The sequence below is a fragment of the Canis lupus genome, chromosome 20 (assembly GCF_003254725.2).
Source record: "Canis lupus dingo isolate Sandy chromosome 20, ASM325472v2, whole genome shotgun sequence".
Lineage (NCBI taxonomy): Eukaryota > Metazoa > Chordata > Mammalia > Carnivora > Canidae > Canis > Canis lupus.
This window is the reverse complement of record NC_064262.1, coordinates 14,624,193-14,643,968: the sequence shown is the minus strand read 5'-3', so window position 1 is coordinate 14,643,968 and position 19,776 is coordinate 14,624,193. Positions and strand designations below refer to the sequence as shown.

At 37.1% G+C, this 19,776-nt stretch overlaps 1 protein-coding gene and 1 long non-coding RNA gene across 27 annotated transcripts in view; one reads left to right on the top strand and one right to left on the bottom strand.

Annotated features, from left to right (window-relative positions):
• The window catches only part of CNTN4 (contactin 4), a 922,691-nt gene that overhangs the window by 813,351 nt on the left and 89,564 nt on the right, over positions 1-19,776 (top strand). The gene's annotated exons all lie outside the window — the stretch shown is intronic.
• The window catches only part of LOC112662844 (uncharacterized), a 171,812-nt gene that overhangs the window by 107,849 nt on the left and 44,187 nt on the right, over positions 1-19,776 (bottom strand). For 7 of the 14 annotated variants that reach the window (XR_007404301.1, XR_007404302.1, XR_007404292.1 and 4 more), the window contains 3 exons: positions 15,701-15,830; positions 14,826-14,889; positions 7,055-7,158 (listed from right to left, as the gene is read on the bottom strand). This is a non-coding gene — a long non-coding RNA (uncharacterized LOC112662844). Of the gene's footprint in view, positions 1-3,681; positions 3,938-7,054; positions 7,159-12,936; positions 13,226-14,825; positions 14,890-15,700; positions 15,831-19,776 lie in introns of those variants that run through there. The other 7 variants (XR_007404294.1, XR_004807594.2, XR_003138892.3 and 4 more) reach the window with 4 other exon arrangements.

The window sequence follows — 19,776 nt, the reverse complement described above, 5'->3', positions numbered from 1 at the left end:
ACTGGTTCCCCCCAGCACTTTTATTATACATTTAGTAGAAAAGTGGGGTTAGATGACTCATAGCAGCTCTCACAACTCAGTGTTAGCATATACGTTCTCATGTAACAATATGTATAAACTAAAGAAACCTCTTCCCATTCTTGTGCTGGCAGTAAAGCTTTATATCAAGAGTAGTATTTAAATTCTAGAAAGGTACCACCAGAAGGTCCCAAAAGTCATCCAGCCAAGAGTTCACTGAATCTGTTTTGCAAAATGGTTTTCTTTGGCAGGCATTGTATATTAGCTGGCATCATGTTTAATTTTCTTAAATTAAGTTCTAACCATTAAAATTTGGAATATGTCATGTAATCCAGATTTCTGACTTATTTTTAAAAACTGGATCATCAGTAACAGTCAGCCTGAATTTCAATAGGCAATAACTGGCTGGAGCTGAGAAACAAGTTATCTTTTTATCAGGGCATGAAATCTCCTGTTAGCCACACAACTTTGTACCTTATATTAAGATATAGTGTCAGTTGCCATTTATTATTGCTCTTGCATTATTGTTTTTCTTACAGTAGAGTTAAAATAAAAGCTACATATTTCTGGTATCTATTTCTCTATCAAAAAGTAAAAATAAGAAAGCTTGGCCAAAGGTCCATACATTTTAGGAAAATACAGAAAAAGAGTATATTTTCTTATGTTTACAATGAATATTCTGTTTTTCATATATAAGCAAAATTTGTCATGAAAACTTATTCTTACCTGTTTTATTCATTTATATTACCCACCTGGCCCCTGTAAGCAATGACATTTGTAGATCTAGAGCTAGCTCTGAACCTTTATGTAACTAGAGACAATTTGGAAGAACAAGATGGTTTGGAATCAGACTAGCTGTGGCAGCCTAGCCAAGAGCCCATTTTCTAATACACAGCACAGTGAGCTTTTCATTTTCCCATGAATGGTTAAATACTAGAATTACTGTGTTTTGTCTTCCCTGGAGATTCTGTTAATCCACTGGTGTTTTTCCTCCTCTTTTTGTCTTTGTTTCATTTGTCATACTGACATGCATGACAGGTTGTCAATTATCCCTCTTTCCAGATTATATTAAAATCTGAGCGTAAAAGGTCTATCCAGATCCCTCGCCCATTATAAATACCAGGCATCTAACAATACCCAAGTGAAGGTTTTCTCTGCTGTTTTCCTGAGCAGGTGGTTGTCAGCCTACGTTAGTGCTTGATAGATAAAACAGAGAATTAAACTTGCCTTTTAAAGTACGAAATTATTTTATTCTAACATTAATGTTCATATTAAACTCCTGTGCCATTAAAGCTATCTCTTTTAAATGCTTGTGCACTGGGTACATTGTTTACTCAATTTAATTTAGGGAGGGGAAGCCTCATACAAGGAAAATGGGTGTTTGAACTGGTTTTTACCAGTCACCAGCCATGTGAATGAGAGTCCAATTAAATAGTGGCTCACTAGGACTCGTATAATAGTAACATCTGTTATCTTAATTAAACAACTTACTATATAAAGGCGCTTTCATGGCTCACTTTGTTAGAGCAGGTTCTGACCTAGCAACTCAAGGAAGGTTTGTTCTCTTTGTGGCATTTGGTTGTCGGTGATGTTCCCAGTTGGTCCCATTATGTTTTAAAACTGACAGGTTTGTGATCTGCAAACATACACATATGTTCAAGCCCACAGAACCTGGGGGAAGGATGGAACTAAAGTTCATGATGCAAAGTAGAGGAGATAAAATAAGGAAAACCCTGAGTAGGAATTATTTATATTCATGCCAGCCTACTTGGATGTTATGACTCAAAGGAATGGAATAGGGAGGAGGGACAAGTAATGGAGGAGGGAAAGTGATTGTCAGCCATCAGGGAAGACTCTTACATGCAGGTACTGGTTGTAGTCCTGCATCTGTATGTTTGAAATCCAATGCAGTCTAAAAACCAAAGAGATTTTTTTTTCTTTTTCCTTCTTATTAATTTACTTGTTTACTTTGGGCACTTTTGCAACAAATTCATTTGATGGCAGAAATAATCATGTAGGGAAGCCTGGGTTGCTCAGTGGTTGAGCATCTACCTTTGACTCAGGTCGTGATCCTGGAGTCCTGGGATCGAGTTCCACATCAGCCTGCTTCTCCCTTTGCCTATGTCTCTGACTCTCTGTGTCTCCATTTAGTAAATAAATAAAATCTTAAAAATAAAGAGAAGAAAGAAAGAAAGAAAGAAAGAAAGAAAGAAAGAAAGAAAGAAAGAAAAAGAAAGAGAGAGAGAGAGAAAGAAAGAAAGAAAGAAAGAGAAGAAAGAAAGAAAGAAAGAAAGAAAGAAAGAAAGAAAGAAAGAAAGAAAGAAAGAAAGAAAGAAAGAAAGAAAGAATCATGTACTGGATTGCGAGGTAATGCATCAGACTTTTTTGGGAGATGTCATGTAAAATAAGCCATGTCCCAGAGTATGTTTCTAATAAAAGAAATCTGGAATTCTAGAACACAGCTTTCTTTGAGGGTTCTTGATAAGGGTTACACATTAGACCATTTAAAGAAGATAAACTGAATCTCAGTGATATGAAGTATCTTGCTTATGGGTAGACAGCTAATAAGCTCCTCTGCTTGCTTTGTATTCACTTTAGACACGGTTTCTTCTTGCCACACCCTGGAGGGTCTTACATAGCCCAGCCGCTGCTTGTCTCTCTGACAATATCTGCCATTAGCCAGCTCTTTCATTTAGCTGTAACCACATAGGATTTATAGCTAATCAAAGATATCAGGCTTTTTTTTTTCTGCCTCAGGGCCTTTGTGCTTGTTTCTCCCCCTGACTGAAACCCCCTTCTCATTGATCTTCAGTGGCCCGCTTCCTCTTGTCCTACATCTCAACTGACATGCTACTTCATTCAAAAAGACCTTGCTCCTATCATGAAAACCAAAAATGAGGATATCAGAAAGAGTTTGGATATTATGAAATTTATTTTATCTGCATAGCAACTAGTTTTTCTTTTTCCTGATAAGAGCATCTCAATCATTCCCTCAGGAAGTGCCTTTCCCCATTACTTGTAATCTTCCTGGATCTCTCAGTTCAAATGCTATTTCCTTACTGTTGGGGGCCGGGGGGGCGTTGGGCAGGCACAGGCTGAGCCAGCCAGACTCTCCCTCCTCAGGAATCAGAACTTTCCTATGGGCAGGGCATGGTTAGAGTAGAGTCATTCTGATGGCAGCTCCCTGGGGATACTGCCCCTTAGATTCTAATCTAGATCCCCAGAGCTACTACTGATTGCCCTTCTTCCTCAGCCCTGTTCAGGCTTTCCAGATTGTGAACTATCATATAATCCTTTCAATAAATTAACTGAAGTCCATTTCAGTTACATATAACCTAAACACTCTAACTGGTATAGGCAAACAGATGGATAATCTGCCACAAGATTTTTGTTGTTGTTTAAATCCACATAGAAAAAAAAAGAAGCAACTCTTTAATGGCATTTGGGCATTTATCTTAGTTCTTAAAATGATTACATCTTAACACATTCAAAGTAGACAACTTGCTAACTTGAATATCTATAACCTTCTGGGGGCAGTTTGAAACATTTTGCCTCACAGAAGCAGTTGCATTTGACTTAACCACACTTACCTACCTAAATACCTCATCCAGAAGAATGGGGCTGTTGAGCCGGTGAAGATGAAGGATTTCCTGGAAGTGTTACAAATGCATCTTCTCCAGAGAGCTCTTTTCTCAAAGAAGGAGAGCACACACTGGAGTGTAATGCTGCCCATTCCCATGGGCATGTACTTGGCATTCTGGTTATGACACTGGAATCTGTGAAGTTCCCTGGATGAAATCTTTTGGATGCCTTTGTGCAGACTCAGGTTATCTGGCATCTGTATCCTCACAGAATGAGTCATTGTATTTCTCTGCTTCATTGATTCTCGCTGAGGGAGATTTGGACAATGGTCCTGAACCTGCCAAATGAGTTTAGGAAGCCCCTAACACATCAGTAGCTTGTTATATAAGCATCTTGTGCTCAGCAGTTAGGCCTGCCACTGTCTGTGATGAGCACGTTCCCATCCCAATGACAGCCAGATGGGGTCCTTTGCCCACTTCTATGCATGACATTAGAGCTCAGAGATGTTGCAATAGACCTTCTTCAGCAAAATGAGTGCCTTTTGCCCTAACAGCACTAGGATAGCATTGGGGCACAATATCAAAGGCAACATGTGACCCCGTCCCGTCGGAGGTTCTCATTTGAGTTCCCCTGACAGTTCCTTCTGGCGGTGAAGGGATAAAAGATGCCCCACCATTCTTGGATGAATTGGTTTGAAGTTTGCATGAAGGCCTTACCAAATCCTTAGATGACCTAATCTTTATTTTAATAGCCCATGCACTCTTCTTTTATAGCATTTGAGGTTATAGTTACTGGTTTCCACTCTGTCTCCTGGAAAGAATTACCTGTCTTGGTCATGGTATCTCAAGCACTTAACACAGTATTTGGCGCTTAATAGATAATAAATATAAATATTTATTTATAATTTCTCACCAGGAAACTTTCAGTCCTTCATATGTATATATCAGAATAACAAATTTGGCTCATTTCTCTATAACAGTTCCATTTATTACTTTCATTACAAATCCTCTATTGCAAGTGTCAAAATTATAATATGTATGAATGTATGCCTTTAGTAACTTTACCTTTAAAATGCTATTTTAAAATGGAGTTTTGTTTTGGAATGCCAGGATTTTAATCCCCAAACTAGCCACATGGGTCCCTGCGCTAGGGGTGCCTAGAGCAAATGGGTGGACTACAGGAAACTCTACAGACTTAACATCGGCTATGGCAAGACCCAAGAGGTTCCCAACTCTATACCTATGTGCCTGGCAGGTTCTGGGAGTCACCCAGAAAGGCTAGATGTTAACCCTGGCTTGAAGCCCCACATCTTGGAGAGAAGTCCTGCTGCCCCTGCAGTAGAGAGCTTCTTAAAGCAGAGGTAGAAAAGGAGAAGAGAAAGCATAAGAACTACTTTTTTTTTTTTTTCCCCAAACTAGCCATATCCAAAGCCTTAGTCAGATGGTGTCATAGATATAGATGGGGCCTGTCCAGGCTCACAGCTTCCCATGGTATTTTGAACAGTTAGTCCCAAAATCTCTTGCAAGCAGGCACAATTGCAGGGCCATGAAAAGGACTAGATGTGTGGAATGGAGTCCAGAGGCCCAGTTTTGCCACCTATTTAGCCTTAAACACTTAAGGCTTAATTCTTGTCTTTAAAATAGACTAAATAAGAAATATCTGTGGTGTTCTGGTAAGACTTCATTAGATGAAAAAGTGCTGGGGCAGTCCGGGTGGCTCAGTGGTTTAGCGCCGCATTGGGCTCCCTGCATGGAGCCTGCTTCTCCCTCTGCCTGTGTTTCTGCCTCTCTCTCTCCCCCTCTCTGTGTCTCTCATGAATAAATAAATAAAATCTTTAAAAAAAAGATGAAAAAGTGCTTTATAAATGGTAAAGCTTTCTGGAGGCTTTATTCTATAGATTGCAAATCTACACATATTTTTTACAAAAATGAAGTTACGATGTACCTATTTTATGACGTGACTTATTTATTTAAGGTATATAGTAGATATCATTCCATAATGTAAATATAGAACATATTTTAATTTTTATGGCTCAATCATATGGCAAAATATGATTTTGTTAAGTCACTACAAATAGTAGTTTTCAATGTTTCAGTATCTTCTTGAGAAACACTGTTTAACTTGCTGCATGAAGTTTACATCAACCACAGCAAGACTAGGATTCTGATTGAGAATTGCAGTAGAAATTAAGGGAATTTCTAAGCAGCCATATTTTGGGCACTTCCAACAGCATGGTTACAGTAACCACTATCATTATCAAGTTCTGATATATACTAGGTGTTTTACATACACTGGGTCTAAATCTCTCCAAAGTATTCCAGCTCATTATTATTATGCTCATTTTATACTTGACAGAACTAAAGCTTATCAAAATTAACTAACCTACTGATAGCCCTACAGGGTAAGTGGCAAAGCCAGAATTCATTTATAGATTTATTTGACTTCAAAACACAACGTCCATCATATCAATATCTCATGAGATCTCAAACTCAACATACCCAGATCTGACCTCATCACCTCACCCTGCCCTCAAATGCATCCCAACTGTGCACCTCATTTCTAGCAGACTACCCTAATGAGAAAACTTTCCTTCCACTGCCCTGAAACCACTCTTGTTAAGGTTAATGACCTGTGATTAACAAATCTCATGGTCAGTACTCATTCTTCAATTTGGCCTCTCAGCAGCATTTGATACACAGTGGATCACACCTCCCATTATAAAAGTCTTACTTTACTTACTATCCAGGATGTTGGGTTTCCTTCTACACTCCGGCCTCCCTTCTCAGTGATCTGGTGTATTCTCATCTCTACAACCTCTAAACTGACCCAGTGCCCAGTGTTGGGACCTCTTCTCTATCTCCTCTTCCTAGGTGTCTTATCTTCATTTAGTCTATAGCCTGATAAGCTATCTAAATGCTGGGCAAATCCAAGTTTAGATCATCAGCCCAGACTTCTTCCAAAAACTCCAGAGTGGTATATTTAATAGTCTATTCAACATCTACCTAGGTTTTTGCTATCTATCCTTGTCACAAAAGTTCTAAGTCCAATATGTAAAATGTTTTTCCCATCAATGAAAGCTGAGAAAAAGCTGTCAGGCTTTGTTGGGCCTATTGATTTGAATGACATCTTCTCCAAACCACCCTGAGGAATTCATTGATTAATACAGTCATTACTTCATCAATTTATTCACTCAAATATTTAGTAATAACATCACATGCCAAGTACTACAGTAAGATTCTAGATAAAAATTTTAGAACCATTTATCTAAGCAATAAGGAATTCTAAATTAAATTGATAACTTTGGAATTGCCTTTAGTTTCTATAATACACAGTAAAAGGAAGAGTTTTGAATTGCTCATTCCCAAATTCACTTTTCTAAAATATGCATAATTCTTTCCAAAATGGAGATTTATTTGGATGTCATAAAAGATAATTACAGCTTTATAAAACTGACCTGAGGGAGATTGAGTTTTCATTCAGAAACCTTAACTTGATTGCCTACACATCACCCAGCATACTCTGGTCCCTCTGCTTGATGTCATTATGTCAGCTTGTCTTCTAGAGAGAAAGAGGAAACTTCACCGAAATGAACAAGGTCTTTCACCTTCTCCCTTTGGGTTACATGAAGAAGCTATTTATGAGAGTTGTCCCCCGGTGCCCATTGGGAACTTGCAAAAGATCAATTACTACAGATGGACAGTATGTCTGGTCTTTCTCCCCCCTTTCCACATATTAAATTGTCACTATGTCAAATGTCTTGTCATCAAATATGGTGCTGCAAGGAAATTGCAATTATATTTATCAGTTTTTTTCTCTGACCTTTGGATTTCATTCAGTCTACAGAGAATCCCTCTAGGTGGTTCAGAGAACATGTGTCATCCAAATCAATAGGCCAACAACACCAGACTCCTTCCTCTTTTCACTGAGGGGGAAAGCTGTTCATGTATTAGATTCAGAACTTTTTATGCCTAGGATGAATAGCAAAGACCTATGGCTTCAGTGCATTTAATCTTGTAGTGTAATAACATTATAGTCATGTAGTCTAGGTCTAGTGAGTAATTACAATAATACCATATGGAGTTTTCTAGTGTTTTCATCCTCTGTGCCTGTACTAATTTTGAGCTTGTCTCTGGATGGTTTTGTTTAGATTTTAAAATCTTGGCTTTTGTTTTCTAATTATTTTCTCTCACCACAAGAATTCCTACTGTCAGAATTCAGCAGGTTGTAAAACTGATGTTTAACCATACACCCTCTCCGTCCCCACATCACTTGGAATATTTTGAGGGGACTCCTGGCAGATAACAGCAGGTAGGTTCTCCAGCGGTGCAATCTAATTTTAATATTGGCGAAAGCAGAACTCATCAAGAAGGCAAATCTGCCATGAAAAGTCTTATAAAACATTCCAAAATTAAATGGACCATTACAAAATAGTAGGCAGAGGAGAGACAGACAGGTGCTCACCAAAATCTAATAGCTGAACTTTAAAAGTCACACATAATGAGCAGACTAGATGCAAAATCCACCTTAAAGATAAAATATTCCTCAAGACTCAAGTCTGAAATACATATAAATCGTATTTACTAGCATGACTCAGCTATCACCACAGTAAATGATTCCTGCATGGATTAGTCAAGTGGAGTATATTAGACCACTTCTCATTGCAAGTGACAAAATAAACATAGACTCAGCTGGTCTTTCCATCATGTTGACTCTTTCTCCTCATGGCCAAAAATGGCTGCAGCAGCTCCAGACCTTAAAACTGTAGACATTTAATTACAGAAGGAAATAAGAATTATTTTCCACAAAGTCCCAGAACAGTCTCACTGCAGATCATTGACTCAGATTGGGTCATGTGATCATCCCTAACCAGTCACTATGACCAGAAAACATTAAATTCTGTGATCATTATAACCCTGAGTCCCATGTTTCACTCTAAGGTTTAGTAGTGAAACCTAACAAAATCATATGGCTGAGACTAGAAGAGGAGTGCATTTTCAAATGGCTATTTTTAGAGTTAGAACCAGTGGATGCTAGGCACAACTGCCTATACAAGAAGGTATGGAAGATAGGGTGGAGAAGTTTGAACCCATGTGCATAGTGGTGGGAACATAAAATGATGCAGCCACTATGAAAAAAAAAGTATGGAGATTTCTCAAATTTAAAATAAGATACCACGTGATCTAGAAATTACACTAATAGGTATATCTTCAAAAGAACTGAAACAGGGACTCAAACAGGTTAACTAAGAAAAAAAAAGGACACAAATCACCAATATCAAAAATGAAAAATGTTATCCAAAATATACAAAGAACCTTAAAACTCAACCAGAAGAAAACAAAAAACCCAACTTTAATGAGCCAAAGGCCTTAACATACAAGAAAAAGACCTACAAATGGCAAATAATCAAATGAAAATATGCTCCACATTAAATGTCATCAGAAAAATGCAGATTACAACAATAATGAGATAATACTACACTATAATGGCCAAAATCTCGAATATAACAAATCTAAATGCTGGTGAGGATTTGAAGCAACAGTAACTCTCTTTCATTACTGGAGTGAATGAAAAAATTGTGCAGCCACTTTGAAAGATAGTTAGTGGTTTCTTACAAAACTAAACACGCTCTTACCAAATGATCAACTAATTCCACTCCTTGGTATTTACTCAGAGGAGCTTAAAACTTAAACCTACGCAAAAACCTGTGCACAAATGTTTATAGCGCCTTTATTCATAATTACCAAAACTTGGAAGCAACAAAGATACCTTCAGTTGTAGGCTAATGGATAAACTATACATCCAGATAATGGGATATTACTTATTGTAAAAAATAAATGAACTACCAAGCCATGAAAAAACATAGAAGAACATTAGTTAATTGTGTATTGCTAAGTCAAAAACGCCAAAATGAATAGCTACACAATTGTGATTCCAACTACATGATATTGTGGAAAAGGCAAAACTATGGAGAGTAAAAAGATCATTGGTTGCCAGGGTGTCAGACTATAGGAATTCACCAGCATAACTCAGACTGTTAAATCCTCATAGCAGCCAGCCTAGCATTTTCTCTGCTACCTTGGCAATGCAGTCCTTTAAGCTTTATTGTAAACAATCTGTATTTTTTTTTAATTACCCCTGTCATTACTTCCCCTGGTACAACTGTGAGTGATAAAAGGAAGACAGATATTGAGTCTATCTCAAGAAGCATACAAAATATAAACATTATAATACACTGTAGAGAGCAAGAACTCTATTTTTTTTTAAGATTTATTTTTTTATTTGATGGAGGGGTGCAGAGGGAGAGTAAGAGAATCTCAAGGGAGAGGAATCTCAAGGGAATCTCAACTCAAGGGAATCTCAACTCAAAGGAATCTCAAGGGAGAAGAGAATCTCAAGAATCTCAGAGAAATAAATAAAAATGTGTTTATTTATTTTAGAGAGCAGAAGAGAGAGAGGCAGAGGGACAGGAAGAAAATCTCAAGAGAGCCTGAGGCGGGGCTTGATCTCACAACCTTGAAATTGTGACCTGAACCAAAACCAAGAGTCAGATGCTCAACAGACTGAGCCACCAGGTGCCCCAAAAGCAGGAAATCCCTTAAGAAACACTGAAATCAAGGGCTGAAAGAATGAAGGGGAAGCAGAAAGAAATTCAAGATGGGAGAATCAGAACAGTCTTCATAAAAGAGAGAACACCTAAGAGGTGCCTTACATGACAAGGAAGCAGTACATTTGTGCAGGAGGGTGTGGTGAGGTATTCCATGCATTCCAGGAGTAAAGTGAATCAATTAAAACTAGAGCTAGGGAATATAAATTTTATGAACTTCCAGATTCCTGCATAACTTCAGAGCAACTGGCATAAAGATGAAAAAGCCATTTCATTGATTAGTTATTTTGCCCAAACAACTTGTTTGACAAAAATTAATCTCCTTATGGAACAGAAGAGTCAGCAGTCATTTGATTATCCATACATACACCTACAGATAAAGTCACACATGTAATGAGAGCAGGTAAGGCATTAATTGAAATCAGAGCTCTCAGTGTCTTTGCCAGAGCCTTTCTCTGGATCACAGTGCATAAAATATATAAGTACTTATAGTTAGCTATAAACTATTCCTTTGTGCATTGGAATAGATATCATTACAGGAATGACTACAGCAATATCTTGACATCAAGAAAAGAATACAATCCTTTGAAGTCCTTTTAGGTCCAGGAAATTAGCTTCTAGGGGGAAATATTTTAAAAACAAGAAGTTGGGTAATATTCTCAAAGCAAATTTTCAGGAGGCAGTATATTTCAGTTATGTCCACAATATCTGTAGAGGACCTGTAAAAAGCTCTTTAAAATTATAACTACCTAATCATATTTCAATATGGTGGGACCAGAAAATTCTCAAGTCTATACAAGCTGTTTGTGAATTCTTCAGAATGGTTATAATTTTGATAGCCCTTTTCACATTTAGTCCTCTCTACTAACTGTGTGAAAATCATTGAGGAGCTATCTCTTGGATTAGAATTGGTATATACAAGTCTAATTATTATTTTTAAATAAATCATTTTCTTACCATTAGATGGAATATCTAGTCCATACCACATTTAATTGAGAGAATTGATCCTTTATTTTGGGACCAATGTTAATTTGTGAGTGACTGATTTATCAAAAAGAAATCTTCAACTCATTAGAAATCATTTGGGATCTATAGAAATCTTTTGGTTTCCTCCAGAGGTAAATTCCCCCAAAGACTTTTAACACCTATTAATTCTTTGTCTCACAAGTTTGAGAGCATGCTGTCAGTTCAGAGAAAATGGATAAGAAAATGTTAAAACCAGCTTAAATAACTTTCTAGTTCTATTTAACTTTGGTATAACTTCAATGAAAATATTTCAAGTCAGCATTTCAAATTCAACTGCCAAGGCTCAGGTAATATTTCCTGGACTCAATCATATGGGCATGAAACACTGCAGCTATATCTTCAAAGTCCTTTGAAAATCTGTCTCATGATATCTTTAGAAGAAAATATTCCAAAATGAAATGAAGAACTTCATTTTCAGCTGAATTTTCTCTACATCTGTCACCTTCTTAGGTGTGGGTTCTGAATTTTAAAATATTTCTCTTTTGAACCTGTAGATGCTAAAAGGCTACATCCCTAGTGAAAATTGGTTTGAGATAATTCCCTGAAAAACTTTTGTTGAGGTGTACAGTTGTCACTTTGATATACATAGAACCAGGAGGATGTAATAAGTAATAATGACTAATGCCCCTTTAAAAGATAAAGCTTCTCTGTTTTCTCTTGTTCACAGGTGTTTTAAATGTCTGTAGGTACTTTATGAAAACTGCTCATGCCTTAAATAAATATAAGTATTCCTTTTTGGTACTATACTGTCTCTCTGAAAAACAAAAATCATTGAGGCAACTTACATTGCAGGCTATATACAATAAGACTTATATAAACAGTAAGACCATGTATAAGGGAAATGAATACATTAATAATGATTTAGCTAAGTAAATATTAATATTTTGAGCTTCCTAGTATTCTAAGCCAAAAGGGAAAACAGTGAGCTACTATAAAGTTCATTATCTCAAGAATATTCTTGAAAAAAAAAAAAAAACTTTCTCTTGATAATAAATTTACTACTTGAACCTAGTAGCAGATTGACTGCAGTAATGTCTCCAATTTTTTTACTTTGCCTATATCCATGCCCTTTGGCAATGCCTTCCCACTTTGATTCTGGGCTTGGCCATGTGACTTGCTTTGGCCTGTGCACTATTAGTAATATTGATGCAAGCAGATACTTTAAAACATGCTTGTTTAAAGTATGTTGGCTCTGGGTGGCTCAGGGGTTGAGCATCTGCCTTCCGCTCCGGTCATGATCCCAAGGTTCTGGGATCAAGTCCCACATCAGGCTCCCCACAGGGAGCCTGCTTCTCCCTCTGCCTGTGTCTCTGCCTCTCTGTGTCTCTCATTAATAAATAATACAATCTTTAAAAAAAAAAAAACATGCTTGTACATTGGAGCCTTTCTGCCACTGCTTTTCAAAACCTGTCATTGCCATGCAAATACAACAGTAAAGGAAGCCTGCTGGATAAGGGAGAGACACATGGCCCAGTCACCCCTGTCACCCCAAGCAACATTTAGCTGACCTGCAAACTCATGAGCAATTATACTTGTTGTTTTAAGCAGCTAAGCTGAGGAATTATTTGTTATGCAGTGATAACTAACTGATACAGATCATCATACAAGGGATATTTAGTAATGCATTGGATGGTGTCTTGCATGGTAGTTTTTCAGCAACTACAGAAATATCTTCAATATAACAAATGATAATCCTTGAAAACATATCTTACATAAAAATAAACATACTTTTTATTTGACTCAGTGACCACTATTTAAAATGTTTGAATTCCTGCTGGAGATAGCATACCTCTGAACCAAACCACCTTGTCATTAGAAAATAGCCATTCTTTCAGTCATGCACAGCAACCATAATTATTGGATGGGTAAGCAAAGGCTATTCTGACTCTCTTCAAGGCTGTAAATGAGGCCTGGAGACAATGAAATTACCAGACAGTGGTTTAGCCATGGTGTCCTGCTCCAAGGGTGAAAACAAAGCCATCTGCACACAATAACCTTTGGGAAACATTTTATAAAGGTAAATTAGTCTTTAAAAAAGTGTCCTTTTTCAATCCAGTTGATACTTGAAAATTTTGCATTTCTACTTTTAATGGCACTTCTTATAAAAATCTGTTCTCTTGGGATCCCTGGGTGGCGCAGCGGTTTGGCGCCTGCCTTTGGCCCAGGGCGCGATCCTGGAGACCCGGGATCGAGTCCCACATCAGGCTCCTGGTGCATGGAGCCTGCTTCTCCCTCTGCCTGTGTCTCTGCCTCTCTCTCTCTCTCTGTGACTATCATAAATAAATAAATTAATTAATTAAAAAAAAATCTGTTCTCTTATTCTTCCTCATCAAAGTCTATTTCAGCTTGCAAAAACATGCCAAAGACAATTAATTTGAAAACTTAAGTTATACAAAAGATGTCATTTGAATCCCAAGAATTATTGAACCTTTGAACCTTAAAAATCACTTAGGCCATTCCCTTCTGTTTCCTCAATTCCTTCCAATAAAGGCCTAACTTGTCTAGCTCTCTTCTGCTAAAAAAAAAGAAAAAAAGAAAAAAAAAAAAAGAAAAGAAAGAAAACACCAGTAATAGAAACTCATGCCTTTTCATGGAGACTAGTCCCCCTTAGGGAATTTTTATTTATTAAAATGTTTATCCATAAAAAGAGTTTATATCTTTTAGTTTTAAGCCAGCTTCCCGGTGTGGTACAGGAGAAATCCAAGCTTTCTTTCTATACATTCTTCCAAATATTTGAAGACAGCAGCTCTCCTTACCTCAGGTTCACCCAAGTCCTTTGTTTGCCCAGCTAAATGTGTCAGCGTTCTTTGGTTGCAATTAACAGAAATAACTCTAGCTAACTCAAGCAAACAAGAATTTTATTGGAAGGATATGAGGGACTTAAAAAATCCATGGAAGAAGCAGGTTTAAAACTAAATGGGCCCAAGGTAGCTCCCTGGGGCTAGGAAATAGGAAATGCAGAAGCTGTTTCTTTTACAGGAATAGTTTGATCAGGCTGTCACTGCTGACTTAACCTCCAATTATGTTAAGGCTCTTTGTCCTGCTATTCTAGAGGAACATGGTTATAAATAAGGTGGCATTTGTGCCAGGGCACAGAGGAAGAGGGAGCCCCTGACTATGGCCCCACCACATTGGATCCAGTGGCAAAAGATGTCCTCAAAAGAAAATGTTAATCAAAAAGGACAATGGATGCTAGATAGTCAAAAAACAACAGACACAGATGTTGAGCACCATTCTTTCATTCTCATGTGAAGAGGCATTAGGTCCCATCTCTCTTCTTCCCACGGGTCATCTAACATCCTGGGCTGTTCTCTTCTTGCACGGTGTTTTTTTTTTTTTTTTTTTATTGGTGTTCAATTTACTAACATACAGAATAACACCCAGTGCCCGTCACCCATTCACTCCCACCCCCCGCCCTCCTCCCCTTCTACCACCCCTAGTTCGTTTCCCAGAGTTAGCAGTCTTTACGTTCTGTCTCCCTTTCTGATATTTCCCACACATTTCTTCTCCCTTCCCTTATTTTCCCTTTCACTATTATTTATATTCCCCAAATGAATGAGAACATATAATGTTTGTCCTTCTCCGACTGACTTACTTCACTCAGCATAATACCCTCCAGTTCCATCCACGTTGAAGCAAATGGTGGGTATTTGTACAGCCTGAAAATAAAAGGTTGGAGAACCATTTACCATTCGAATGGTCCTCTTGCACGGTGTTTAGTATGATCAGCGTAGAGTGGAGTAGGGCTAACCTTTCCCGCATTCTGGATGCTGTGTATCTATTAATGCAACCTACAATTATGTTCACATTCTTGGCAATCTCATCATTCCATTGATTCACGCTGAGTATAAGTCACCTGAAATTTAGTAATTACTTTTCTCACTGTTCCTCTAGTCTATGCTATGTTTTATTCCATCATGAGCATATCTTTTCCTCTTCCAGTATACACTCTTCCGCTTTCTGTTACCTCCTTGTTTCTCTTGGTTAACTGTTTTGCTTCAGATCTCAGTGGCATCATTTACTTAGACCCCATCCCCCTTATTATAAACTCTTATAATGAATACCATGTACTTCTCCTTTATAGCAGCTATTATGTTATAATTTTACATTTATACATATCATTTGTCTTCACATTTTGTAGAAATAAATTCTAAATCTCTTACTAGATGACCTACCCAAGCTTTAGCAACCAAACTTATCTTTTATCTCACTAGCCTTCTTTCTGTTCCTGGAGCACACAAATCTATCATATTAGTGTCTGTACTTTATTCTTAGTGCATATTGCTCAACTGAATTATCACATTCATATATTTGCTTTATTGTTTATTACCCCCTAAAATTTAAGCTCCTGGAGAACAGTGACATTATTTGTCTTATTTACTGCTATATACTCAATACCCAGAAGATTTCAGAGACCATACTGAATACTCAAGAACTATTTGTTGAATTAATGAATGTAAGAATAGTTACCTGTAGAATAAATGATCTTAATCCAAAGAGTGTATGTTCCATGAGGCCAGAACTTCATCAGCTTGGCTCACCTTTCTAGTGCCTTTCTAGTGCAGTGCCAGACATACAATAAGTTCTTCTTACACATCTCCTTAACAAATGAAAGAATATCATATTTTCACTATTAATACATTAGATGACCTTCATAGAGACATTTATATTTATCCCTATTAACTGTAATTTACTATAATATTCAGCCTAACATTCCAGATGATGGAGATCATTTAGGAATTTGATTGTCATCCAAAATGTGGTTTTTGCCTCATGATAGGACTCTGACTGATTCTCAACTTTGTGTCATCTGGAAAGCAATTAGCATGTTATCTTTGCCCTCATCCAAGTGGTCAACAATCTTATTGGAGAAATTTGGCCACTATCAAGATTGCATCTATGTAAGAAAATTAGACCAGGAACTAGCAATATTCTAGTCCCATCAATTAGTTTTGAGCGTTTAGTGTGAATAAATCAGACTCATTTCCCATCAAATTGACTTAGTAATTGTGTTGACTCTTTCATCCATCATCATCTGAGAATTGAAAGACTTGAGTTAAAATTCCAAGTCTGCTAATAAGTAGTTTAATGTTTCTCTAATTTTAAGGAGCATGCGAATATCTAGAAATCTTATTAAAAGAAAGACTTTGATTCAGAAGGTCTAGGCTAAAGTCTGATATTCTGTAATTCTTACAAGCACCCAGATATTACAGTGCTGCTGATCCATGGACCAGACTTTGAGTAAGGACCAGGTAATCCTGGCTAATAATGATAAACACCATCCCTTCCCCTATGTTCACCAGTTTTGTTTCTAAAATTCTACATATTAGTGAAATCATAAGAGGAGGAAAAATAAAATAATAAAATAAAATAATAAAATAAAATAAAATAAAATAAAATAAAATAAAAACAGAGAGGGAGACAAACCATAAGAGACTCTTAATTACGAGAAACAGAGGATTACTGGAGGGGGTACAAACAAGGGGGATGTGGTAACTGGGTGATGATATTAAGGAGGGCAAGTGATATGATGAGCACTGAGTGTTATATGCAACTGATGAATCACTAAATAATACCCCTGAAACTAACAATACACTATATGTTAACTAACTTGTATTTAAATAAAATCTAAATAATAATAATAATAATAATAATAATAATCACCAGACTTATACAAGTATAGCACTTTGCAGTCTTCAAAGCACTTTTTGGTAAATTAATTTTTTAAAAATCACTACAATAACCCAATGTTTCATTTATAAAGAAACCAAGGCTTAGGGATCCCTGGGTGGCACAGCGGTTTGGCGCCTGCCTTTGGCCCGGGGCGTGATCCTGAGACCCGGGATTGAATCCCATGTCAGGCTCCCGGTGCATGGAGCCTGCTTCTCCCTCTGCCTATGTCTCTGCCTCTCTTTCTCTCTGTGTGACTATCATAAAAAAATAAAAATTAAAAAAAAAAGAAGAAAAGAAACCAAGGCTTAGAAAACTTGTGATTTGTCTATAATTGAATATCTAGTTAAATAGCACAACTGAATATTTAACCATGTTTCTCCAAAAACAGTGATTGTTCCACTTTACACAGGACTTCATGTCACCTCTCTGGGCCTCATTCATTCGTTCATCAAAATGAATTTACTTATGCTTCTCTACACATCAGGCACTGTAATAGGGGCTGAGGATATGGAAATGAATGAAGCAAAGGTCATACTATGGTTTTTGACTTGCAGATTGAGTGTCCCCTCCTAACAGTAATATTCTATGATTATATAAAAGTGTTCCATATTTACAAAATGTAATTATAGAATGAAGGCATTATCTTAGGCATCATTTTCTACCTGCACGGCCTCAAAATTAATAAACTCAAATTTAGCTGATTATTACCTCTATATAAAACTTCTTCCCATATTCTCTGATTGCAATCAAGCATGTCTGAACCTTCATTCATTCCCCATTCACATCCATCCAATCAGTACCCAATTCTCCTTCTAAATTGTCCTTCTGTGCTTTTTTTTTTTTTTTTTTTTTTTTTTTTTTTTTGTGGCCATCTTGGCCACTGCTGCCTTAGTTCATGTTCTTTGTATCTCTTGTCTAGTCTAACAGCATCCAATTGCAGTTTCTGTAATGATGGAAATATCCTGTATCTGCTCTGTCCAATATGGTAGCCTCTTGCTATATGCAGCTAATGAGCACTAGAAAGGTAGCTAACTGTAACTAACAGACTGAGATTTAAATTTCATTATATTTTAATTAATTTGAATTTAAGTAGCCATATATGCTTAGTAGCTATCTCATGGACAGCATACATCTGGACTCCTGTGGGAGTTTCCTACGAGGTTTCATTGCCTTCCATCTTGTACTCAAAGTCATTTCTTCATTCATTCATCAGTGTGATCTTTCTAAAATGCAAATCCTATGGTATCCCTTCCATACCTTAAATCCCTTTACCTAGCATAAAGTCTTTGCTTCTTTTTTTTTTAAGATCTTATTTATTTATTTATTTATCTATTTATTTATTTATTTATTTATGAGAGAGACAGTGTGCCCATGCATGCAAGTAGGGGAAAGGGCAGAGGGGGAGGGAGAGGAGAGAATCCCAAGCAGACTCTGAATTGAACCTGGAGCCCGAAGGGGGCTCAGTTTCATAACCCTAAGATCATGACCTGAGGCAAAACCAAGAGTCCAGTGCTCAACCTTAGTAAGCCACTCAAGTGCCCCTAAAATCTTTGCTTCTAACAAGACTTACAGGACTCTGTGACCTAGGCCTTTGCTGAATCCTCTAGACCCTTCTGACTCAGAATGAACGCCTGACCAGAATGTATCGCCTTTCTGCATAATCTCCTTTCAACATATGTATAGAACTCCTACATATCCTTGAAGAATCATTGTGTGTCCATGAAAACCTTTCATAATTCACTCCCACCAAGGACCTCCACTATATATTTTCAGAATACCCTATGACTACATATATCCTCTGAGTTAACCACATTATCTAATCTGTTACTTACTGATGGTTATCTGTTATATACTGATTAGATAACATTTATCTAATCTGATATTTACTGTGGCAATAATCACATTATCCTAATCTGTTATTTACTGATGCTAATGATGTTTCTTGAAGGCCAGGGACTATTTCCTATTCATCTTTATTGCCTAAGAACCTACCATGATTGGTAAATACTCATAGTCACTGAATAAAGGTGAGATGGAAAGAAGGAGAAAAAAAAGAAAGGAAGAATTAAACCAGATTATATAAATATTTTCTTTTTAATCTTGGCTGTTCACTCTTTGGGAATTTCAGTTTTCCAGTTAACTTTATCTACTAACCATTGACAGCTGGTATAAATCCAAGCTGGACATGTTTTTTGGATGGCTTTCCTATAAACAACTGATATTTTGAATTTAGTTTCAACTGTATAAAATAAAAGACATTATGTCTTCTCTACATAGCCAGATTGTTTCAATAAGCCAAATTGTTTTTCCTTTTGCTACAGTGTCTGAATCTGACTATGTGGACTGGTGATACAATCATAGACTTTAAAAGCCGGAAAACAGTCCCACTCCATCATGTTTTAGAGGAGGAAACTGTACAACTTGCTAATGATGAGTCAGTAAACGAGTGGTGAATTCAGTCAAACCTTTGATGTATAGGGACTAATTCTAAAAGTCAAAGTCTGGAAGGAAAGATATTTTACAAATATCTATTTCAGAAGAATTTGTAAAACATACACACAAAACCATAACAATGATTTTGATGAGATTCAACATAAAACAAAAGTTACAAAGTTATGCCACCTTTTATACTGCACATTGGTCAGTGAAAAGTAGGGTGGGTCATCTGTCTTTGAACCATGACCATTTTCAGTTGGTGTTAAGGGAAGTCTGCTTATCTCAAAAGCCCATGCCTTTGGGCTTCTGTTCAGATGGTATCAGCTGGAACAAATAAGCTGAGATTGCATTTGCTGTTTTTCTGCACTAATCTCAAGAACAGTTCCAAAAATGGTTTGTCAGCAGCCGAACCGAGTGCAGAATCTGTGGGCATGTAC